Source organism: Orycteropus afer, unplaced genomic scaffold (assembly GCF_000298275.1).
Source record: "Orycteropus afer afer isolate SDZICR_OR568_19922 unplaced genomic scaffold, OryAfe1.0 scaffold00141, whole genome shotgun sequence".
Lineage (NCBI taxonomy): Eukaryota > Metazoa > Chordata > Mammalia > Tubulidentata > Orycteropodidae > Orycteropus > Orycteropus afer.
The window spans coordinates 3,436,025-3,448,645 of record NW_006921728.1 but is presented as its reverse complement, the minus strand read 5'-3'; positions in this window follow the sequence as shown (position 1 = coordinate 3,448,645).

The following is a 12,621-nucleotide window of genomic DNA, read 5'->3' as shown; positions in this document are numbered from 1 at the left end:
AAGGCTCAGGGGTCCAAGATTATCTTCTGTGTCTGTGTTAATTGGTTTCCCTTTTCTTTGTTGAAGAGGGTCTGTGCAATCCTTCTGCCTAGTCTGCCATCTTAGCACTTTCCACAACACATATTTTTTGAAGACACAATTCTCAATCCATAATAAGGGCCAATATTAATAAACTATTTTTGAAATTTCCATTCTTATAATACCAGAAAGATATTTAGAGAAAATATTATGTTAAAATCAAAGCTTTTAAAATTTGAGCTTCATAAATAAAAATAATAGGAACTTTAATAGAGAATGAAACACTAGTTTTTTAGGTCTATCTCCCAGACTAGTTTGAGGCTTAATTGAGAACTCCAACCATAACCTGTCTAACACAGTACCTGGCAGAGAATGTTTAATAAATGTATGCAAATAAAAGAAAACCTAAGTGCAGTAATCTGCAAATTATACTTGCTATGTCCACCATTATTTCTATTTGATGATATTTATTCTTCCAAGGAGCCCTGGTGGTATAATGGTTAATCACTCACCTACTAACTGAAAGGTTGGTTGGTGATTCAAATCCACCCAGTGGCTATGTGGAAGAAATACCTGATGATCTATAAAGATTAAAATCTACAATCCTATTGTTGTTGTTGTTGTTATGTGCCCTTGAGTCAGACCCAACTCATAGCGACCCCTCCTTGGGTTTCTAAGGCAGTATCACTATGGAAGTAGATTGCCTCATCTTCCTTCCGAGGAGTGGCTGGTGGGTTTGAACCACCAGCCTTCTGGTTAGCAGTCAAGTGCCTTAGGCACTACACTACCAGAGCTTGCCAGCAACCTATATGGGACAGTTTTACTCACACGGGGTTGCTATTAGTCGAAAATTGACTTGATGGCATCTGACAAATACAACATCAAGAACAACAATTTATTTTTGCAATTTTCTCACAAAATATAGAACTTCCTTGGCTTAGATGGACAATTCATTGTCTGAAGAACATAATTCTATGATGCTTAAATATGCAAAAACAGAATGACTCCTCATGTAACTAGAAGCCAGTTTTCAAGTTATTTGAAAGTATCTGGAAAGTCTGAGCCAGAAATACAATAGCAGGAACAGCTCCTGGAAAACATCGTTGAAGAGTGTGAAGAAACTCTAAGACTGTGTGTCTGACATACGGCAACTGGTCCATTCACAGACCAGAAGGAAACAACTTTCGTTTTAAAGCTAAGCGGCGGGTGCCAAGTGGGTGATGGAGAAGATAGAAGAAATAAAGAGATAAATGATGACACAACAAAGAATGGGAAGAGATCAGCAGATGGGGGCAGTAATGACAGTGAGAAAAAGTAGAGGGAAAGTTCTAAAGGCAGTATAGTGCTCACCTCTCTTATTTCCAAGGTCATCATTTTGCCACAGTAAAAAGTGCAGGAACTCAGGAAAATCTGTGAGTATGCAGATGGCTTCATACACTTTGGTTGAAAGCATTTAGAGAGAAGGCAAGATACATCACATTCATTTTGATTGTCTCAAAGCACATCAATATTCAAGTAGTGTCATGCTCAAGGCAACCCAACAGCTGTCTGTGGCCTATGTACTATTGTTCAGAGAAGCTTTCACCTTAGTAAGGTGAAGTGCTTATGTTAGTAGTGCTGCGGTAGACTAAACAGCTGTTGCATTAAGTTGCCCTGCCCTATGATTCCAAACTTTCCTGAACTGCCAACAAACACTTCTCTTGCATTCAACGCAACTTGAAAAAGCAAAGATTTTCAATGGAAATGTTGACTAAGCTGTGTGAGACAACGTTAGATGGCTAGGTGCAATTGGTTAAAAAAACCCATAAAGCCATGAAGCTTTGGAACAATTCTGTAGCTCCCTCCCTTCCCCAATTACAGTCTAGCCCCTTAAATAGTTTTTTAATACTGATGAAATTGGCCTATTTTGGCAAAGCTTGCTAAATTCTAGCCTAGCAGGGGCCGGTGAATCAAGTGCCTGAGATGAATAAGGAAAAGCTGACTGCTATTATATGTGCTAATATTTCAGGCTTTAACAAGATAAAACCCCTGATGATGGGAAAATTCCACTTTTCTAGAGTTTTCATATATGGTACCGTTTCTATACTGCTAATGGACTAGATGGAGCTCTGGCAGCATAGTGGCTAAGGCACTTGCTGCTAACCAGAAGGCTGGCCATTCAAACCCACCAGCTACTCCTTGGAAGGAAGGTTGGGCAATCTACTTCTGTAGTGATACAGCCTCAGAAACACAAGGAGGGGTCTCTATGAGTCGGGTCCAACTCCATGGCACATAACAACAATTAACAATGGACTGGATGTAGAATTTGTTCATTTCCCTTTACAATCTTGTTTGCTTTATTTTTTTTATCTCAGACCCCAAAGAATGGACCTGAGTAAGCAGATTCTCTCTGAGAAAAGGGCAGAAGAGTTTGAAAGCCCCACAATTTGGGAAGACGTTAGTCCCAGATAAATTAGGGCAATGGCTCAGCCTATTATTATTGGTTGACTTCAACTCATGGTGACCCCATGGACACAGAGTAGAACTGCTTAAGAGGCTCTCAAGGCTGTCACATTTTGGAAGCAGTTCCTCAGGTCTGTCTCCCCAAAACCCTCTCATTCGAACCACCAACCTTTCTGCTAGTAATCTAGTGCACCCAGGACTGATTCTTGGCTTACTCTGGAGCCCAGGAGCTATTTGCAGATGTGTATCAGTAATCTGAGAAGCAGGAGAATGCAGATAGAACCTAAGGAACATAGATCTCTAATAAGGAAGGACTGAGTAACATTTTGGATGACATAGGGCAATGGTTCTCAAACTTAGCTGTGGATTGGAATTGCATGAGACACTTGGGTTCTGCCATTATGTTGTTGTTGTTATGTGCCATGGAGTCAGACCTGACTCATAGCGACCCCTCCTTGGGTTTCCCAGGCAGTATCATTACGGAAGTAGATTGCCCCATCTTCCTTCTGAGGAGTGGCTGGTGAGTTTGAACTACCAGCCTTCTGGTTAGCAGTCAAGTGCCTCAGGCACTGTGCTACCAGAGCTCTTGAAGTAATTGTTCTGGAGAATGGCTTAGACAAGTTCCCCAGGTGTATCTAATATTTAGTCAAGGTTGAGAACCTCTGACATAGGAGAACATTTATGTTTTCTTTTTTCCACCATTTACTATGTTTAACTTTCAATGAGAAAATATTTTAAATTCCTCAAATTGATTGCAACTTAACACCAATTACAGGTAAAATCCACTGCCATTGAGTTGATTCTGACTCATAGCAACCCCATAGAACACAGTAAAACTGCCCCCATTGGATTTCCAAGGCTATAAATCTTTATGGAAACAGATTGTCACATCTTCCTCCAGTGAAAGAGTTGATGGGTTGAACTGCTGACCCTTTGGTTAGCAGCCAAGCACTTTAACCACTGTGCCACAAGAGCTTAAATTCCACCTTATTTAATATCAATGATCACACAAAATAACCTACAAGAAAGACAAACATGAATTAGTTGAACAGAGTGCATTAGTTTTTTTTTTTTTTTTTCCCCAGAGTAATTCTATTTTAAGAAATGAAAATATGTATCTGTTCAGGTATTAATTGGGTTCACTCCAATTAGATCATTTAAATTAGTCATTTTCATGATTAAATCTTTTGAAAACATTACTCCTTTACATTTCCCACCTAATAGTAAGATTATGCTAATTTTTGACATTGTTTCTGCTACAATTGGCTATTTTTCACTTCAGAATAAGAGAATAAATCTTTATTCGGTCTACTTGTGCTACAACAGAGAAAGTTATTGAGCAGAGTAATTAATACTTAAAAGATTTAACAGGGAACTCTAGTAGTGTAGTGCCTAAGGTACTTGACTGCTAACCAGAAGGCTGGCAGTTCAAACCCACCAGCCACTCCTCAGCAGGAAGATGGGGCAATCTACTTCCGTAGTGATACTGCCTTGGAAACCCAAGGAGGGGTCGTTATGGGTCGAGTCTGACTTGACGGGCACATAACAACAATAACAAGACACAGACACTGACAATTGCCAAGGACATGGTCTGGCTATAGAGCAAGGTCCTGAGAAAATCCCAAATGAGTTAGAATTAACCCTTTAATTACTGAATCAAAGGGCGGTTATGGGGTCCTCCACCATGTTTGAAAAATTTACTTAAGGCACTTTGGAAAATGAAATGTTATTTACTTATCAGAACAAAACTATTTAAATATTTAGCAATTGATATGGTTTTACCAATACACATCAGCTGAATTCTAGCCTTAATACAGAGTTCACAAAAATCTCTAATTTAATATAAAAGAATCTTGATGGTGAAACCAGTGTTAGAAAATATCAATTAAATCCCTCATTTGGTGTGTGAAACCATTTTATAGTTTTTTTGTTTTGTTTTGTTTTGTTTTTTTTTTTTGCAATGGGAAAAGCATGGACTTTGAAGTTACACCTGGATATAAATTCCAGTGTGGAACATGGATATAGATGAGGGATATCAGCTGATGTCAGATGGATCTTAGCTGAAAGCAAAGAATACCGAAGGATGTTTACTTATGTTTTATTGACTATGCAAAAGCATTTGATTGAGTGGATCATAACAAATTATGGATAACATTGAGAAGAATGGGAATTCCAGAACACTTGATTGTACTCATGAGGAACATGTACATAGATCAGAAGACTGTCATTTAAACAGAACAAGGGGATACTGCATGGTTCAAAATCAAGAAGGGAATGTGTCAAGATTATATTCTTTCACCATATTTATTCAACTTGTGTGCTAAGCAAATAAGCCAAGAAGCTGGATTATATGAAGAAGAACATGACATCAGGATTGGAGGAAGACTCATTAATAACCTGCAATACATAGATGACACAACTTTGATTGCTGAAAGTGAGGATGACTTGAAGCACTTACTGATGAAGATTAAAGACTACAGTCTGCAGTGTGGATTACACCCGAATATAATGAAAACAAAAATCCTCACAACTCATCCAATAAACAGCTTGACAGTGGATGGAGAAAAGATTGAAGTTCTCAAGGATTTCATATTACATTGCTCTACAATCAAAATCAATGTAAACAGCAGTCAAGACATCAGACAACATATTGTATTGGGCAAATCTGCTGCAAGAGACCTCTACTAAGTGATGAAGAGCAAGTATGTCTTCTTGAAGACTAAGGTGCACCTAACTCAAGCCATGGTACTTTCAATCGCCTCTTATTCATGTGAGAGCTGGACAACGAATAAGGAATACCAAAGAAGAGTTGGTGATTTTGAGTTATGGTGTTGGGGAAGAATGCTAAGAGTACAATGGTCTGCTAAAAACACTAACAAATCTCTTGAAAGAAGTACAGCCAGAATACTCCTTGGAAGTGAGAATGACCAGACTTTGTCTCACCTACTTTGGTCACGTTGTCAGAAACGATTCCCTGGAAAAGGATATCATGCTTGGTAAAGTCAACGAAGAACAGGAAGACCCTCAAAAAGATGGATAGAGACAGTGGCTGCAAGGTAGGCTCAGATCTTGAGATGTTTCAACAAATAGGACAAGGATCGTGAGGCTGGCACAGGACTGGGTGTTGTTTCTTTCTGCTGCGAATAGGGTCACTATGGGTCAGAGACAACTCAACCACACCTGACAACAACAGCATAAATTCCAGCTCTGCCACCTACCCATCTGTAATTTGGCATAAAATGCCTCTGTGAGCCACATTTTCCATAATTGTTTAGGTTTTAAAGAGGGTTGAATGGAGACAGGAATTTTGGGTCTTATTAGGCACACATTAGGTGCAGTTCATCCTACTGTTGTAGCTTCTTTGTTGCTGTAATGTTGGAAGTTATGCCACTGGAATTTCAAATACCAACAAGGTCACACATGGTGGACAGGTTTCATTGGAGCTTCCAGGCTAAGGCATACTAGGAAGAAGGACCTGGCTATCTACTTTAAAAAAAAAAAAAAAATGGCCAGTGAAAACCTTATGAATAGCAGTGGAAGATAGTCTGAAATAATGCTGTAAGATGAGCCCTTCAGGTTTGGAAGGCGATCAATATACAACTAGGGAAGAGCTGCCTCCTCAACTATCATTAACCTTAATGAAGTAGATGTAATAAAGCTGCTTTCAGGTACAGATTTTTTGCTGATGTGGCAAGACTCAAAATGAGAAGAAATAGCTGCAAATATCAATTAATAATCAGAATGAGTAATGTACAAAGGGTGAATCTAGAAAAACTGGAAGTCATCAAAAATGAAGTGGAATGCATAGTAAGGCATTAGTGAGCCAAAATGGACTGGTATTGGCCATTTCAAATTAGACAAACATATGCTCTACTGTGCCAGGAATGACAAATTGAAGAGGAATGGCATTGTGTTCATCATCAAAAAGAACATTTCAAGATATATTTTGAAGTACAGTACTGTCAGTGATAGGATAATATCCATATGCCTACAAGGAAAAATGACTATTCAAATTTACACACCAATCACTAATGACAAATATGAATAAATTGAAGATTTTTACCAACTTCTGCAGCCTGAAATTGATCAAACATATGATCAAGATGCATTGATAATTACTGGTGCCTGGAATGTGAAAGTCAGAAAGAAAGAAGTATCGATAACTGGAAAATATGGCCTCGCTGATAGAAACAATATTGGAGATAAGATTTAGAATTTTTCAAGACCAACAACTTATTTGTTGCAATATTTTTTCCAATAACATAAATGGTGATTATACATTTGGATCTTGCAGAATGGAATACAAAGGAATAAAATCAACTACATCTGTGGAAAGAGATGATGGAGAAGCTCAGTATCATTAATCAGGAAAGGCCAGGGACTGACTGTTGAACAGACCGTCACCTACTCATATGCAAGTTGAAGTTGAAATTGAAGAATATGAAAACAAATTCTTGAGAGTCAAATGCAGTCTTGAGTATATCTCATCTGAATTTAGAGACCATCTCAAGAATAAACTGGCTGCATTGAACACAATGACCAAAGACCAGATGAGTTGTGGGATGATATCAAGGACATCATATGTGAAGAGAGCAAAAGATCATTAAGAAGACAGGAAAGAAAAGACCAAAATGGATGTGAGAAGAGACTCTGAAACTTACTCTTGCACATAGAGTAGCTAAAGGGAATGGGAAGAAAGGATGAAGTAAAAGAACTGAAGAGAAAATTTCAAAGGACAGTTTGAAAACACAAAGTAAAATATTAGAACAAAATGTGCAAGACCTGGAGTTAGAAAACAATAAGGGAGGAACATGCTTGGAATTTCTCAAACTGAAAAGAACTGAAAAAAAGTTCAAATCTCAAATTGCAATATTGAAGGATTCTATGGGCAAGATACTGAATACCACAGGAAGTATCAAGGGAAGATGGAAGGAATACACAGAGTCCTATACCAAAAAGAATTGGTCAATGTTCAACCATTTCAGGAGGGAGCATATGGTCAAGAAATGATGGTATTGAAAGAAGTTGTTCAACCTGCATTCAAGGCATAAACAATAAATAAGACTTCAGGAATTAAAGAAATATTCATTGAGATGTTTCAACAAATAGATGCCAGGCTAGAAGTCCTCACTCATGTATGCCAGAAATTTGGAAGACAGTACACAGACAACCAACTGGACAAAATCCAAATAGACCAAACTTCAAAACAGTTGCAGCTTTACATCAACAGGGAACTGCCAAGAATTAAAGCTGGATTCACTACCCAGAGGGAATGAGTAGTTGGAGTTGTAGGCTTGGGACCATGGTCACAAGGGACACTAATCTCAATTGGCATAACATACTACACAAAAGCATTGTTCCACATCCTACTTTGGTGAGTAGTGACTAGGATCTTAAAGGCTTGCAAGAGACGATCTACATGCAACAACAGGTCTCTCCTCATCCAGAGCAAAGATGAATGAAGAAAACCAAAGACATATTAGTCCCTTGGACTAATTGTAACAGCATGTGATCCTCAGCCTATATGACTATGAGCTCAGAAGAACTAGATGGTGTCTGGCTACCACTGTCAACCACTACACAGATCCTCAGGGGGATCTATGTAGGATATCCTGGATAGAGTGGGAGAACAATGTGGAACAAAACTCAATAGTTGCCCTTCAGACCTAGAACTGAACCCACTCCTGTGGCTTCCAGCCATACAAAAGACAGGCACATGAGTGAAACATTTTCATTAGGTAGATACACTCCTTGGAGAGATCAATCATGGAAGAATAGAAGGGCTGTGTATGCACAGGAAGACAGCTCATGTGGCAGGAGTGCATGGGAGGGAAGGACACAGGGAACAGGTAACTATGGGGAGGAGGGGAGCTGTTGCATTGTTGGAAATTGCAGTCGATGTCATGAGACAAAGTGTATGTGAATTGCTGTATGGAAAATGAATTTGCTCTGTAAACTTTCACTCAAATTACAATAAAATTTCTTTTAAAAAAATTCAAGCTGGATTCAGAAGAAGTGATATGAGGGATACCATTGCTGATGTCACTATAATAAAATGTGCAAAGACTTAGAGTTAGAAAACCAAAAGGGAAGAAATGCTTGGCATTTCTCAAGCTGAAAGAACTGAGGAAAAAAATTAAGCCTTGAGTTGCAATATTGAAACCACCAACCACTCCATAGTCTATAGGCAAAATATTAAATGATGCAAGAAACATCAAAAGAAGATGGAAGGAATACACAGAGTTACTGTACCTAAAAGAACTGGTAGATCTTCATCCATTTCAGGAGGTACCATATGATCAAGAACCAATGGTACTGAAGAAAGAACTCGAAGCTGCACTGAAGGAATTGGTGAAGAACAAGTCTCCAGGAATTGATGGAATACCCTTTGAGATGTTTCAACAAACAGATGCCCCATTGGAGGCACTCACTCAGTTATGCCAAGAGATTTGGAAACAGCTACCTGGCCAACAGACTGGAAGAGATCTGTATTTGTACCCATTCAAAAGAAAGGTGATCCCACAGAATGTGGAAATTATCAAACAATATTAATATCTCATGCAAGTAAAATCTTACTGAAGATAATCCAAAAACAGTTGCAGCAGTATATTGATAGAGAACTTCCAGAGGTGCAAACTCAATTCAGAAAAGAACGTGGAACAAGGGATGTTATAGCTGCTGTCAGATGGATCTTGGCTCAAGGCAAAGAATACACCAGAAAGATGTTTACTTGTGTTTTATTGACTGTGCAAAGGCATTCGTTTGTGTGTTGTTGTTTTTATATGCTATCGAGTCGGACCCGACTCATAGCGACCCTTCCTTGGGTTTCTGAGGCAGTATCACTATGGAAGTAGATTGCCCCATCTTTCCGAGGAGTGTTTGGTGGTTTGAACTGCTAGCCTTCTAGTTAGCAGTCAAGTGCCTTAGGCACTATGCTACCAGAGCTCCTATTTGTTTGTGTAGATCATAACAAATTGTGGATGGCATTGAGAAGAATGGGAATTCCAAAACACTTGATTGTGCTCATGAGGAACCTATACATTGACCAGGAGGCTGTTGTTCAAACAGAACAAGGGGACACTGCATGGTTTAAAATCAAGAAGGAAGTGTGTCAAGGTTGTGTTCTTTCCCCATACTTATTGAATCTGTATGCCTAGCAAATAATCCGAGAAGCTCGACTATATGAAGAAGAACATGGCATCAGGATTGGAGGAAGAATCACTAACAACCTGCAATATGCTGATGACACAACTTTGCTTACTGAAAGTGAGGATGACCTGAGGCACTTACTGATGAAGATTGAAGACTACAGTCTGCAGAATGGATGACATCTCAATATAAAAGAAACAAAAATCCTCACAACTGGGCCTATAAGCAGCATCATGATAAATGGAGAAAAAATTGAAGTTGTCAAAGATTCATATTGCTTGGTTCTATAATCTATGCCAATGGAAGCAGCAGTCAGGACATATAGCACTGGGCAAGTTGGGCAAGTTGGCTGCAAGGGACCTCTTTCAAGTGCTGAAGAACCAAGATGTCTCTTTGAGGCCTATGTGCCTGACACAAACCATGATATTTTCAATCGCCTTGTATGCATGTGGGAGCTGGACAATGAATAAGGAAGGTCAAAGAAAAATGGATTTTTTTGAGTTGTGGTGCTGGCAAAGAATGCTGAAAGTACTGTGGATTGCTAAAAGAACTAACAGATCTTCCTGGAGGAAGTGTAGCCAGAATGCTCCTTGGAAGTGAGTATGGCCAGACTTTGTCTCACCTCCTTTGGTCATGTTGTCAGAAGGGATCATTCCCTGGAGAAGGATGTCATGCTTGGTAAGGTAGAGGGTTGATGAAAGAGGGGAAGGCCCTCATGAGATGGACTGACACAGTGGCTGTGACGATGAGCTCAAGTATAGCAAGTATCATGGAGCTGGCACGGGACTGGGCAGTGTTTTGTTGTGCTGTGCATAGGGTTGGTATGAGTTGGACATGACTCCATGGCACCTAACAAAAATTTCTGATGCCAGATGGATTTTGGCTGAAAGCAGAGAATAACTGTAAGATGTTTACCAGGGTATTTGACTATGTGGATCATAACTAATCATGGATGACCTTGTGAAGAATGGGAATTCCAGAACACTCGGACCAAGATTTAGTCATTAGAACTGAACAAAGAGGTACTGCATTGTTTAAAATCAGAAAGTTTTGTGTCAGGGTTGTATCTTTTCACCATACTTATTTAACCTATATGCTGAGCAAAACAGCTGAGAAACTTGACGAAAAAGAAAGCAGAATCAGAATTGGAGGAAGACTTCTTAACAATTTGTAATACGCAGATGACACAACCTTATTCAGTGAAAGTGAAGAGGACTTGACGCACTTACTGATGAAGATTTAAGACTACAGTCTGCAATATGGATTACACCTCAAACAAAAGTCCTCACAAGTGGACCAGTAAGCATCATCATGATAAAGAGAGAAAAAATTTAAGTTTTCAAAAATTTCATTTTACTTAGATCCACATTCTTACCCATAAAAGCAACAATCAAAAAATCAAACAATGTATTGCACTGGGCAAATCTGCTGCAAAAGTCCTCTTTAAAGCATTCAAAAGCAAAGATGTTACTTTGAGGACTATAGTGCAACTGACCCAAGCCACGGAATTTTCAACAGCCTCATATGCATATGAAAGCTGGACAATGAATAAGCAAGACAGAAGAAGGATTGATGCCTTTGAGTTATGGTGTTCGCAAAGAATGTTGACATACCATGGACTGCTAGAAAAATGAACAAATCTGTCTTGGAAGAAGTAAGGCCAGAATGTTCCTTAGAACTGAGGATGATGAGACTTCATCTCATGTACTTTGAGCATGATATCAGGAGGGACTGGTCCCTAGAGAAAGACATCATACTTTGTAAAGTATAGGGTAACCAAACAAGAGGAAGAGCCTCAGGAGACAGACTGACACAGTGGCTGCAACAATGGGCTTACACATAACAGTGATTGGGAGAAAAGGAACAGGACTGGACACTGTTTCATTCTGTTTCATATATATGTGGTTGCTATGAGTTCGAATGGACTCAAAGGTACCTAACAATAACAGTACATATTATGATGGTGAAGATCTTCCAGCTTCTGTTTAGGTACATTAGGTACCCTGGTTGTGCAATGGTCAAGCACTTGGCTGCTAACTGAAAAGTCGGCAGTTTGAACCGCCAGCCACTCCAAGGGAGAAAGATGTGGCAGTCTATTTCAGTAAAGATTACAGTCTTGGAAAGACAGTGGGGCAGTTCTATGCTGTCCTGTAGAGTTGCTGAGTAGGAATCAACTTGATGGATGGGTCTGGGTTTTGTTTTTTGCTGAGATACTTTTACTGCTCTTTATACTGATACTGAACTATAATTGCTACCTGTTGTTAAATGCCATCAAGTTGGCTCCAACTCATAGCAAACTTATGTACAACAGAATGAAGCACTGCCCAGTCATGCACCGTACTCATCACAATCCTTGCTATTTTGAGCCCATCATTGCAGCCACTGTGTCGATCCATCTCATTGAGAGTGTTCCCCCTCTTTTGCTGACCCTCCACTTTACCAAATATGATATCCTCCTCCAGGGAACGGTCCCTTCTGACAACATGACCAAAGTAGGTGAGACAAAGTCTGGCCGTTCTCATTTCCAAGGAGCATTCTGGTTACACTTCTTTCAGGACAGATTTGTTCATTCTGGCAATGCATGGTACTTCCAGTGTTCTTCCCCAATACCACAACTCAAAAGCATCAATTCTTCTTCAGTCTTCCTTATTTATTGTCCAGTTTCACATATATATGAGGTGATTGAAAACACAATGGATTGGGTTAGGTGCACTTTAGTGTTCAAAGTGACGTCTTTGCTCTCCAGCACTTTAAAGAGGTCTTTTGCAGCAGACTGGCCCAGATCAATAAGACATCTGATTTCCTAACTGCTGGTTCCATGGATGTTGATTGTGTTGTTGTTGTTGTTAAGTGCCATCGAGTCGTTTCCGACTCATAGCGACCCCATGCACAGCAGAACGAAGCACTGCCCAATCCCGCACCAGCCCCACAATCCCTGCTATACTTGAGCCCATCATCGCAGCCACCGTGTCAATCCATCTCGTTGAAAGTCTACCCCTCTTTCGTCGACCC